Source organism: Oryx dammah, unplaced genomic scaffold (assembly GCF_014754425.2).
Source record: "Oryx dammah isolate SB20612 unplaced genomic scaffold, SCBI_Odam_1.1 HiC_scaffold_19, whole genome shotgun sequence".
Taxonomy (NCBI): Eukaryota; Metazoa; Chordata; class Mammalia; order Artiodactyla; family Bovidae; genus Oryx; species Oryx dammah.
Window position 1 is genome coordinate 63670346 of NW_024070203.1, and position 12317 is coordinate 63682662.

Consider the following 12317-nt stretch of genomic DNA (forward strand, 5'->3'; position numbering starts at 1 on the left):
AACAAGATACAAGTGATTTTGCTATTTCAAAAAGCTCTTAAAACTCTCAAATATATTTAACTTGAATTTAATTATAAATTTGTGGTCACAGATGTTTGTAAGTTATAATATACTACAAAATCAGGTAGATTTGTAGAGCTTTGATCTGTGGTTTAAGACTTTATCCTTTTTTCACTTATTTTAATGGAGGCAAATTCCCTCTAGATTAAAACATTAATGAAGAAGAGGATTCCTTCTGTGAGTTACTCCATACATTGCTCACTGTATGGAATGGTGTGGGAATCCTATGAATCCTTAAATCTAGTAAAACAAAATTGATATTTCAGGTTAATATGAGTCTGAAGATTTTTATAGTGATGAGATGGTTTTCACAGCCCCTAAGTGTTATATAACAAAGAAGCTGATATTTAACAGATGAAATTTCTTTACTCCCAAAACATCTTTTCCAGGGAAATATATAGAGTGTAGCCTTTCTGGTTTTGTTTCTATGTTTGGGTTTTTTTGTCATTGTTGCTGGTTTTGTTTGTTTTACTATTGCCAGATTTGGAATTCTCCTTGTATCTGAATTGTCCCTGTTTCCATTTTCATTTGGTGTGAATATTTTCAAAGGTCAATTAATGAAAACCTTGGGAATAGGGTGTTTGGCTTTATATTCTGGTCATTTGATACTAGGTTAATTCACTTTTCTAAACTTTATTTTTCTCATCAGCAAAATGATTGCAACATTATGTTAATGTTAGTTATGAGGGTTAAAAAAGATCAGCCATGCTAATAGACACCCAATACAACTACTGGAATATTGGAGGAGTTCAGAGTTTAGATGTTGTTATAACTCTCATTATATTGAGAATAATCTGCAATGTTAGTTTATTTGGACAAATTTTATTTCTTCTTAGATTCTTTGTAGTTTTCATGTGATATATCACTAAAGTCAACAAGCCACCAGGGAAGCCCTTCTCTGGCGCATACTTGCTTAAAAACATCACTTAGTCTGCAGTATTGCCAGCCTCATAGAAAGCTTATGTTATAGACAGTGGCCTAGTTATGAGTAAGTTATATTCCAAAAATTTGCTTCTACTTTGGTTATTTGGAATCTAGGTAGTTTTTCATTGACACAGGATATGATTTCAAATTTTGTAGCAAGTGTAAAACTAATACTAACATTTACTAAAAAAACTTATGTGTACCTAGGTTACATAAGACTGCGCCTGATTCTGAACAGTAAGGCAACTGATAAAGCAGTTTTTGGAAACTTGCTTTTCATTTATGTTTTACTTTAATTTTGATTCTATATTTACGCTATAAATTTGTTAGCGTCTTTCTGTTTCTGTGGGTAGAATTTGATGAAAGGTATCTTAATTCTAGATGTTAGATGAATAATAAATAGTATTTTCATTTAAGGAATTTACAGAATAACCTCTTCATTTATGTTTCAAGGTAATATTTTTAAAAATAACAAAACATAACAACACCATAATATTGTCTTTACAGTCTGTAAAGCATTATATCATATAGTGTCCCATTCCAAAAACAAACCTCTGCCTTGAAAGTATCTTTGAGTTCAGTTCAGTTCAGTCTCTCAGTCGTGTCTGACTCTTTGCAACCCAGGTAATTGCAGCACACCAGGTCTCCCTGTCCATCACCAACTTCCGGAGTACACCCAAACTCATATCCATCGAGTCAGTGATGCCATCCAGCCATCTCATCCTCTGTCGTCCCCTTCTCCTCCTGCCCCCAATCCCTCCCAGCATCAGAGTCTTTTCCAATGAGTCAACTCTTCGCATGAGGTGGCCAAAGTACTGGAATTTCAGCCACAGCATCAGTCCTTCCAATGAACACCCAGGACTGGTCTCCTTTAAGATGTATTGGTTGGACCTCCTTGCAGTCCAAGGGACTTGCAAGAGTCTTCTCCAACACCACAGTTCAAAAGCATCAATTCTTTGGCACTCAGCTTTCTTCACAGTCCAACTCTCACATCCATACATGACTACTGGAAAAACCATAGCCTTGACTAGATGGACCTTTGTTGGCAAAGTAATATCTCTGTTTTTTAACATGCTGTCTAGGTTGGTCATAACTTTCCTTCCAAGGAGTAAGTGTCTTTTAATTTCATGGCTGCAGTCACCATCTGCAGTGATTTTGGAGCACCAAAAAATAAAGTCTGACACTGTTTCCACTGTTTCCCCATCTATTTCCCATGAAGTGATGGGACCAGATGCCATGATCTTCGTTTTCTGAATGTTGAGCTTTAAGCCAACTCTTTCACTCTCCTCTTTCACTTTCATCAAGAGGCTTTTTAGTTCCTCTTCACTTTCTGCCATAAGGGTGGTGTCATCTGCATATCTGAAGTTATTGATATTTCTCCCGGCAATCTTAATTCCAGCTTGTGCTTCTTCTTCTGCCCAGCGTTTCTCATGATGCACTCTGCATATAAGTTGTTAAATAAGCAAGATGACAATATACAGCCTTGGCATACTCCTTTTCTTATTTGGAACCAGTCTGTTGTTCCACCTCCAGTTCTGTTACCTCCTGACCTGCCTATAGGTTTCTCAAGAGACAGGTCAGGTGGTCTGGTATTCCCATCTCTTTCAGAATTTTCCACAGTTTATTGTGATCCACACAGTCAAAGGCTTTGGCATAGTCAATAAAGTAGAAATAGATGTTTTTCTGGAACTCTTGCTTTTTTGATGATCCAGTAGATGTTGGCAATTTGATCTCTGGTTCCTCTGCCTTTTCTAAAACCAGCTTGAACATCTTTCTAGATGTTCACAGTTCATGTATTGCTGAAGCCTGGTACGATCTTATGTTTGTCTGAGGTGTACAACGTAGTGATTCAACATTTACATACATTATGGATTGATTACCACAATAAGTCTAGTAACCATCTGCCACCATACAGAATTACAGCAGTATTCCTTATGCTGTACACTACTTCCCTGTGACTTATTTATTTTATAATGGAAAGTTTGTACCTCTTAAACCCTTTCACTTATCTTGTTGAACCCCTACTCCCTCACCTCTGGCAGCCACCAATTTGTTCTTTGTATGTATGAGTCTGTTTCTGTTTCAATTTGTTTGTTTTGTTTTTTAGATTCCACATATAAGGGACATCATACAGCCTTTTCTCTCTTGACTTGTTTCACTTACCTTAATATCCATACTATCCCAAGCGCAGGGAGACTTGTAGAGGCAGGAAAAGAATCATGATGGCACTTGAGATCATAACACTCACCATCGAATGGGTGATACAGGGCTTCTTCTCCCTAAAGAGTGGTGTCTGTTGCAGGAACATAGTTTATATTTACATTTCATTCTTTCCTAAGTTATGTGATCTTTGAAAAGGTGTTCAGATCTCTTTCCTGCCAAGTTTTCTCAAATATGATGTTTTCCAAAATATGATAATTACATCCATGCTGCAAGATAGTTTATAGCTCTAAGAAATAAAAGACATGTAAATCACCTAATGTACCACTCAACAAGTGACACTTGCTCAACTAACCTCAGTCCTTTTTCCTTGTGCCTACAACTATCTCCATTGCCTAATAGTCAGTTCTCCTAAGGGCCATGATAACTGACAGCAGTGAAGAGTAATTTTCACCAACAAGCAGGAGAGGAAAGAGAAGGAAAGGAGGAGATGAAAAAGTTTTACTATGCTATGATCTCTTAAGAAACCTATATGTCGGTCAGAACACAACAGTTAGAACTGGACATGGAACAACAGACTGGTTCCAAATAGGAAACGAAGTACGTCAAGCCTGTACATTGTCACCCTGCTTATTTAACTTATATGCAGAGTACATCATGAGAAACACTGGGCTGGAAGAAACACAAGCTGGAATCAAGATTGCCAGGAGAAATCTCAATAACCTCAGATATGCAGATGACACCACCCTTATGGCAGAAAGTGAAGAGGAACTAAAGACCATCTTGATGAAAGTGAAAGTGGAGAGTGAAAAAGTTGGCTTAAAGTTCAACATTCAGAAAACAAAGATCATGGCATCTGGTCCCATCACTTCATGGGAAATAGATGGGGAAACAGTGGAAACAGTGTCAGACTTTATTTTTGGGGGCTCCAAAATCACTGCAGATGGTGACTGCAGCCATGAAATTAAAAGACGCTTGCTCTTTGGAAGGACAGTTATGACCAGCCTAGATAGCATATTAAAAAACAGAGACATTACTTTGCCAACAAAGATCTGTCTAGTTAAGGCTATGGTTTTTCCAGTAGTCATGTATGGACGTGAGAGTTGGACTGTGAAGAAGGCTGAGTGCCAAAGAATTGATGCTTTTGGACTGTGGTGTTGGAGACGACTCTTGAGAGTCCCTTGGACTGCAAGGATGTCCAACCAGTCCATTCTGAAGGAGATCAGTCCTGGGTGTTCTTTGGAAGAAATGATGCTAAAGCTGAAACTCCAGCACTTTGGCCACCTCATGTAAAGAGTTGACTCATTGGAAAAGACTTTGATGCTGGGAGGGATTGGGGGCAGGAGGAGAAGGGGACGACAGAGGATGAGATGGCTGGATGGCATCACCGACTCGATGGACATGAGTCTGAGTGAACTCCGGGTGTTGGTGATGGACAGGGAGGCCTGGTGTGCTTCGATTCATGGAGTCGCAAAGAGTCAGACACGACCGAGCGACTGAACTGAACTGAATTGATGCTATGATCAGCTGAGTACTTCACACACATAATCCTATTTACTACTTAGTGATCAAGAGGATCCTATTTACTACTTAGTGATCAAGATCAATTTTAAATTTTAAAGAAATACATATCTATACTTATGTTTTCCATTTTGAAAAAAATAAAAATAATTAACATGTAAAATGATATTTCAATTGATATATTTTATGCTTAAGCGATTATCCTGGTGCTCCACATTTCTGTGAAAATGGTCATATATTTTAACCAAATATCTAAAAGCAAAAAAAGAAAGAAAGAAACAAAAGTGTAAACAAATGTGATTACTTTGAAAATAAGAAACATTGACTTGTTTTTGGTCAAAAAATATTTGATTTCCCTTTCTAAAATACACATTACCAAAAAAGCAAAATCAAACAAACAAAAAACCTGGTAGTTCCCTTGTCATCTTTCTAGATTAAAAAACAAAACAAAAAAACTTACATGTATTCATTTAGCTTCCAAACCTACCAGGAACCATGCCAGGTCATGTTGCAAATAAACAAGGACCTAATGGAAGTGTTTTGTTTTGGAAAGTAAATTAGCAAGTTAAATATTAATAATGTTTCTTTAGGCAAGAATCCACATATTTTAAGAAGTCCATAAATTTGAAAGTCACTTTAAAGACATTAATTCATTCATCCTTATAGTTTATTTAACACATCAACTTCTATTTCTAATTTTATGAATCATCAGTTTTTTATCTGACCTTAGAAAAGTAGCATGTTGCCTAGATCATGAGTGAAATGAGAAAAATGATAACACCACATTAGACATCTACATAAGTTTCTCACTTTTTTGAACTTTTAGATGATATTTTAGATGATATATATACTGATGGTTACTTTTTATTTAGTTTTGAAATGAATGAATTTTAAAAATATGGGAAACAATGTGAAGCATATGTGGGGATTCTCTGTACTATCATTATAACTTCTTTTAAATCTAAAATAATTCTAAAATGAAAATTTTATTAAAAATTCAGAACAAGAAATGATCAATTGCACTTGAAAAGACAGTTCATTTTTAAACAAATTATTTTTATTTCACCTCAACTTCTGAACTCTCTTGTATCTCAGATACACACTTGCTATGTCAGATATGACTGATCTATTGTTAGCTGGGATTGTAGAGATATAGTGTTTTATAAAGCAAACTAACATTAAGATACTTCACCAGCTCTCAGACACTACCATTAATTAGCTGGATGATTTTAAGCAAATATCTTAATTTTCTGTGCTTCTCTTTTCTGGAAAAGATAATGCCAATATGAGTTCTACTCAACCCAAACATCTCTTATAAAGAGAACAAAAATAATTTGATAAATTATGTATGTAAATGTATATATTTTTCTTATATAATTATGATTTAGGTGCATTTTCTTGATTTGGCAGTATAAAAAACATCTATATTATTAGCTTATAGTTTGGTGCTTTATATTTTTTAAAAGATTTTCTTGCTTGCAACCTTGTGAAGTAAGCAGAGGAGATATTTCCACTTGACAGCTGAGAAAATGTTGTTACAGAAACATTATAAGTAATGAGTGAAAGGTTATACCAGAAACTCAGAAACCAAGTCTCAAACTTTTTAGATCAGTGTTGTGGTTGAAACCATTTATCTAAGATTGGGACTTGAATCCATGTGCAGGGACTCAAACCCTGCCAAAACCTTGCTGTGACTTGAACTTTGCCAAAACCCTGCCTGGGATTGAACCCACACTGTGGGTACTAGAACCCTGCCAAAGCCCAATTTGGGACTGTAACCCACACGGCCAGGACTCAAACTCGGCCAAAACCCAGTTTGTGAGTTGAACCACAATCTTTAACCATCCGATGTCTGGACTTACTGAGACTCAGGTTCTTTGATCTCAGCACAGAAGGAATTCAAACTGATAAACAGGAAGTAGATTTATTAATACAGGATGCTTGTAAGAGATGCAGGGAGCTCTGCCCTGAAGACTTAGTGGGCTACAATTTATAAGGGAAGGAAAGGAAGGGGAAAAGACTGCCTTCTTCAGGTAGATAGAGATGCAGAAGTGAGGCATGCATCATAGCTCCTCCTCCACTAGCTCCTCCTTGATACTAGCCAGGAAAGTGTCTGACCCTATGAGGTCAAACTAGGATTATCATATTTGTAAAAGGTGGGCCTTCCATCTAGTAACCTGAGGCATATCTTGTGGTTTTGTTTATGGTTTTATAATTAAGGGGCTTCTCTGGTGGCTCAGATAGTAAAGCATCCACCCACAATACGGGAGACCCGGGTTCGATCCCTGGGTTGGGAAGATCCCCTGGAGAAGGAAATGGCAACCCACTCCAATATTCTTGCCTGGAGAATCCCATGGACAGAGGAGCCTGGTGGGCTATAGTCCACGGGGTCGCAAAGAATCAGACACAACTGAGCAACTTCATTTCACTTATAATTAAGCAAGCCTGCTTCATTGAATAATGTTACAGTAGCTTTCTTGAGCCATCATTGACTTACAAAGGCCTCCCAAAGTTTCTTAGGTTTCCTTCTTTATCTGTAGTCCCCTATTGGGACTTCTACAACTACTTGTAACTATCCTATTCTCTCCCATTCGTGGTGTTCCAGGTGGCATTTCTTTATTACCTTACTTATTATATATATGTATACAAAAGCTTTTCTACTATGCTTGATAAAGGCTTGAGAAAGAACATCAAAAAAAAAAAAAAAAAGAGGTGGAGTAATTGGAAAACATAAATTAAATGAAATGGTAGCACTGAATATGAAATATAAAAAATGAAACAGACTAGATAAAAGTAAAAGATCATCATATAGTCCAGTTACTTTTCAACATGCCTGCTTATTAGAATATTACCTTATTTATTTATGCACTATTTTGAAAGACTACCATTTTTTTCCCTTAATGGAATAGACCATCGGTGAGTAAACTTTTTTTTCTATGAAGTGCCAGATAGTAGATGTTTCAGTCTTTGTGGCCCACACAGTTTCAATCATAGCTATTTAATTCTGACATTGTATTGTGAAAGAAATGATAAATAATAGATAAATGAATAAATGTGTTTGTATTCCTATAAACCTTTGTCTACAAAGATAACAGACTGGATAATGCCCTCAGGTCATAGCTTGTGATTTTGCAGCAGATTTACCAAGTTTAAAGTTGCTAGTCATTCATCCCTAAGGGAAGAAGGAAAGATCATTTTCTCATTCTCTATTTTTTTCATCACAGGTTCTGTTTATTAAAGTAGCATATCATTTACTTAATTCTAGGAGATTTCTCTTGTTTTTACAGAAAGAGTATTAGGATTTTATATGTTTGTGTGTATTTGTGTATGAACATGAAAGTCACTTAGTTGAGTCTGACTCTTTGCAACCTCATGGACTATACAGTCCATGGAATTCTCCAGGCCAGAATACTGGAGTGGGTAGCCTTTCCCTTCTCCAGGGGATCTTCCCAACCCGAGACTTGAACACAGGTCTCCTGTATTGCAGGCAGATTCTTTACCAGCTGAGCCACAAGGGAAACCCAAGAATACTGGAGTGGGTAGCATCAGTGTGTATGAACACTGATGCAATTTATGGGTAATTTAATTCATAACCATCTCCAGATCCTTTCATATACCCAAATCTCTTCTGAGTACCAAGTCTGTATTCCCAGTGGCACATTGGGCTGGTCCACATGGATGGCCTCCCACAGAAACACTGCTTCACATTCCAAAACAACTCATTATCTCCTCAACCAAATCAGCTCTCCCTTCTGCACTCCTTAGTTCAGATATGGTATCATTCTCATTCAACCATTCAAGCTAGAAATTGTGTTATATTTTACTTTTTCCTCTCTCTTTCTACCCATACTAGAAGTCATTGAGACTTACTACCAAAAGCTATTGTTCAAATTTACCACCATTTCCATTCTCATTACCCTTATTTTCATCTAGCTCTCATTAACTCTCATAAAAATGAACATAATAACACTATAATAATAATGTGTGGTAGGCACTGTGTTAAACATTATATATATATATATATATATATAGTCAGGAGAGTGTGTACTTTGATCAGTTCTGTCTTGCCGCAACAAAGATTTGAAATGGCGGACCAGTGTTAGAACTCGGTTACAGCTCAGAGTTTTATTTGGCAGACAAAGGATAGTACACTTTGAGGCATGAGGGCAGATGGATCCCAAAGGAGACGCTTCAACCCATCTCGGCTCCCTGTTTTTATACATTTTGTCTCCTCCCCCTTCACCTGTTCTATGCAAATCAGGGCTAACCAAGAAGAAGGTGTGTTTGTTTCACTTGAGGTTCTCACTCCCGGTCTGCAGATTTCTTTTGTTCCATTTTCATGGGATTTTTCCCTTTGTCTTTTAGCCACCACCATTTTGGACTCCTTTTTCCTATTCTAACTACCCAATGTGAAAGAGTATTATTATCCCGTTTTAAAAGCTAGCCAGATTAATTACTTAACTTGGTAAAAAGCTTGAAATCAACTCCTGATTACAGCTTATGTTTTAGCAATTGCATGTATAATCCTACTATAATATTTCTTCTTTTCTAGCTGGACTTCCTGTTTTCAAATTTCCCTCATCTAATTTATCTTCAATTGCATTACTAGTGATATTCTCTTTTATTGATAAGTAAAACGTTACCATTAATTTTGCAGTTTAAAACAGCATATTACTTTCTCTTGGTTTCTATAGGTAGGGAGTATGGACATGGTTTAACTGAATCCTCTCTTAGAGTCTCAAGGACCAGGTCAGAATTCTTAACTGAGGTTCAGTATCCCCTTTCAAATTCACATCATTAATGGATGTTGTCACTTCCTTCTTGTTGTAGGACTTAGAGCTTCAGTCCTTTGCTCTCTTCCTAGGGACCAACCACAGTTCCTTGCCGTATGAACTTCCCAAGCTTGGATGCTTCCTCCATCAAAACAGCAAGTCTATCTAGTAAATCACTGCTGTGTGCTGCATCTGTGTTCAGTCATGTCTGACTCTTGTGGCCCTATGAAATGTAGTCCACCAGGCTACTCTGTCCATCGGATTTTCCAGGCAAAAACACTGTACTGGGTAGCCATTTCCTCCTCTGGGGGCTCTGACTGACCCAGGGGTTGAACCTGTGTCTTCTGCACTGCAGGTGGATCCTTTACCACTTAGCCACCTGGTAAGCTCAGTGTCACTGGAAGATTCAGTTCTGAATGTTATAAAATCATAGGAGTAATGAAAAACAAATCATAGGTCCCACTTAACTCAATGGGTGAGGGCTTTATTAAAGCATGAATGCCATAAGGTGGATATAATGTGAGGTCCACCTTAAAGTTTACACCAGGAAACCTTAGAAAGATCAGATCATCTTTATCCCCTGCATAAATCACTAGGTGCTTTCCCATACCTATTCAGTTCAGTCACTCAGTCGTGTCCGATTCTTGGCGACCCCATGGACTGCAGCACACCAGGCCTCCCTGTCCATCACCAACTCCCAGAGCTTGCTAAAACTCATCTCCATTGAGTCGGTGATGTCATCCAGCCTTCTCATCCTCTGTCATCCCCTTCTCCTCCTGCCTTCAATCTTTCCCAGTATCAGGGTCTTTTCCAATAAGTCAGATCTTAGCATCAGGTGGACAAAGTATTGGAGTTTCAACTTCAGCATCAGTCTTTCTAATGAATATTCAGAACTAATTTCCTTTATGATTGACTGGTTTGATCTCCTTGCAGTCCAAGGGATTCTCAAGAGTCTACTCCAATACCACAGTTCAAAGGCATCAATTTTTCAGCACTCAGCTTTCTTTATGGTCCAACTCTCACATCCATATATGACTACTGGAAAAACCGTATCTTTGACTAGATAGACCTTTGTTGGCAAAGTAATGTCTCTGCTTTTTAATATGCTACCTAGGCTGGTCATAGCTTTTCTTCCAAGAAACAAGTGTCTTTTAATTTCATGGCAGCAGTCACCATCTGCAGTGATTTGGAGCCCTCCAAAATAAAATCTTCAGTTTCCACTGTTTCCCATCTATTTGCCATGAAGTGATAGGACCAGATGCCATGATCTTAGTTTTCTGAATGTTGAATTTTAAGCCAACTTTTTCACTGTCCTCTTTCACTTTCATCAAGAATGAAATGCCTATTAGATTATTAGATCTATACCTATTAGATTTGGCTGAAATTCCAGAAGTCTTTTCTTAGGTTGGCCTTACTGCCCTTTCTACAGTCATTTCCTTTTATGCGTCCTAGATTGTATTCACAAGATGCTACATGTCATTCCCAAACACACCAAACATGTTCTGCTTTTTAAGATGCACAGGATGTGTTAAGGTCTACTCTATATGCAAATGATCAAACTCTCACTTGTACTGACAAAAGCAAACAAATAATATCTTTAGCTCTAAGAAGGTACCTGTGAAGTTAGAGTGAGAGAAAGCCCTGAAAGCATTGTTAATGACTGGAAGACACTTTGCATTTTAATCAGTTGAGCTTTCATTTCTACCACCATACCATGGATAAAGCCACTATTATCTCTCATTATCTACTTTATTATTGTGACAGCCCAAACAGACTCTAGTCTTGTCCATTTTCCCCAAAGTAAATAGTAGAGTCAGATTGAATTTCTTATGATACAAATTTGATGAGTCACTCTCCTGCTTTAAATTCTTCCATTGTTCTCCATTGCTCTAAAAATAAATTCTGAATGTTACCTTCTTACTCCTATCCTCACCTCATAAGTTCATCTAACTAATTTATTCTTCAGATTCACCTTATTCACCTACCCTGATATGAAGCCTTTCTTGACCTTCAAAAAGTGTTTTGGCTGTCCTTCCTACAGGCTGCATGTGCTTTTCTGTATTTACTCTTTCTAGGATTCATAATGCTGTATTGAATTGCCTTTTTATCTACATCAGTGTTTAGCATATACAAAGCTTTCAGTAAATTTGTTGAGTTGATAAAGAATGAATATATAATAGGGGCAAAGCTCCTTTATTTTTGCATTTTCAATTTGCTAACTTTTAACATATATGAACAAAGCTGTACTTCAGAGGTACTCTATTCAGCCTAACACCAATAAAGGAATGTAATTGCCTTTTCAGCCTGGACCATCACTCTAGTATCTATAATGCATTTGCTATGTGGATATTAACACACAACCCCTCAAGTCTAATAAGTCAACCAAACAATAAACAATGAAAGTGCCTGTAAAGACTACTAACATAAAGTCTATAATAGGAACCAAAAAGATTAATTTGTAAAAATTGAACATGGTGAGAAAATACTGAATCTCATATCTGTGTATGGAATAAATCTTTCCCCAATATGTAGTGAAAGTGAGAGCTCAACAAGGAGACTGGCTGACATTTTCCCTCTAGTGGAATGAAAAGGAAACTGATAAAAACATTCTCCACAATTTTCATTAGATAAATATATTGACAATATTTTTATTTGAAGCAGGATTAGATTAGGAACAAATTTTGCCATATGGAAATATGAGCCATAAAGAATGGAAGCATTAAATAAGCCAGTGTAAATGGTAAAGAAACAATGTACATTTCCTATTTAATGTAACTGCATTGAGCACTGTAAGATGAAATTCTTCTCATTCTTTTAGAACTTATAAACAAGTGGATTTATAAGGAACCTTTTATAATCTAAGTAAGTAATATAATCTTA

The 12317-nt window shown here is 36.9% G+C and overlaps 1 protein-coding gene across 3 annotated transcripts in view; it reads left to right on the forward strand.

The window, feature by feature from the left end:
- LOC120878903 (CUB and sushi domain-containing protein 3-like) overlaps window positions 1-12317 on the forward strand; it is a 1427768-nt gene that overhangs the window by 977286 nt on the left and 438165 nt on the right. The window lies entirely within an intron of this gene.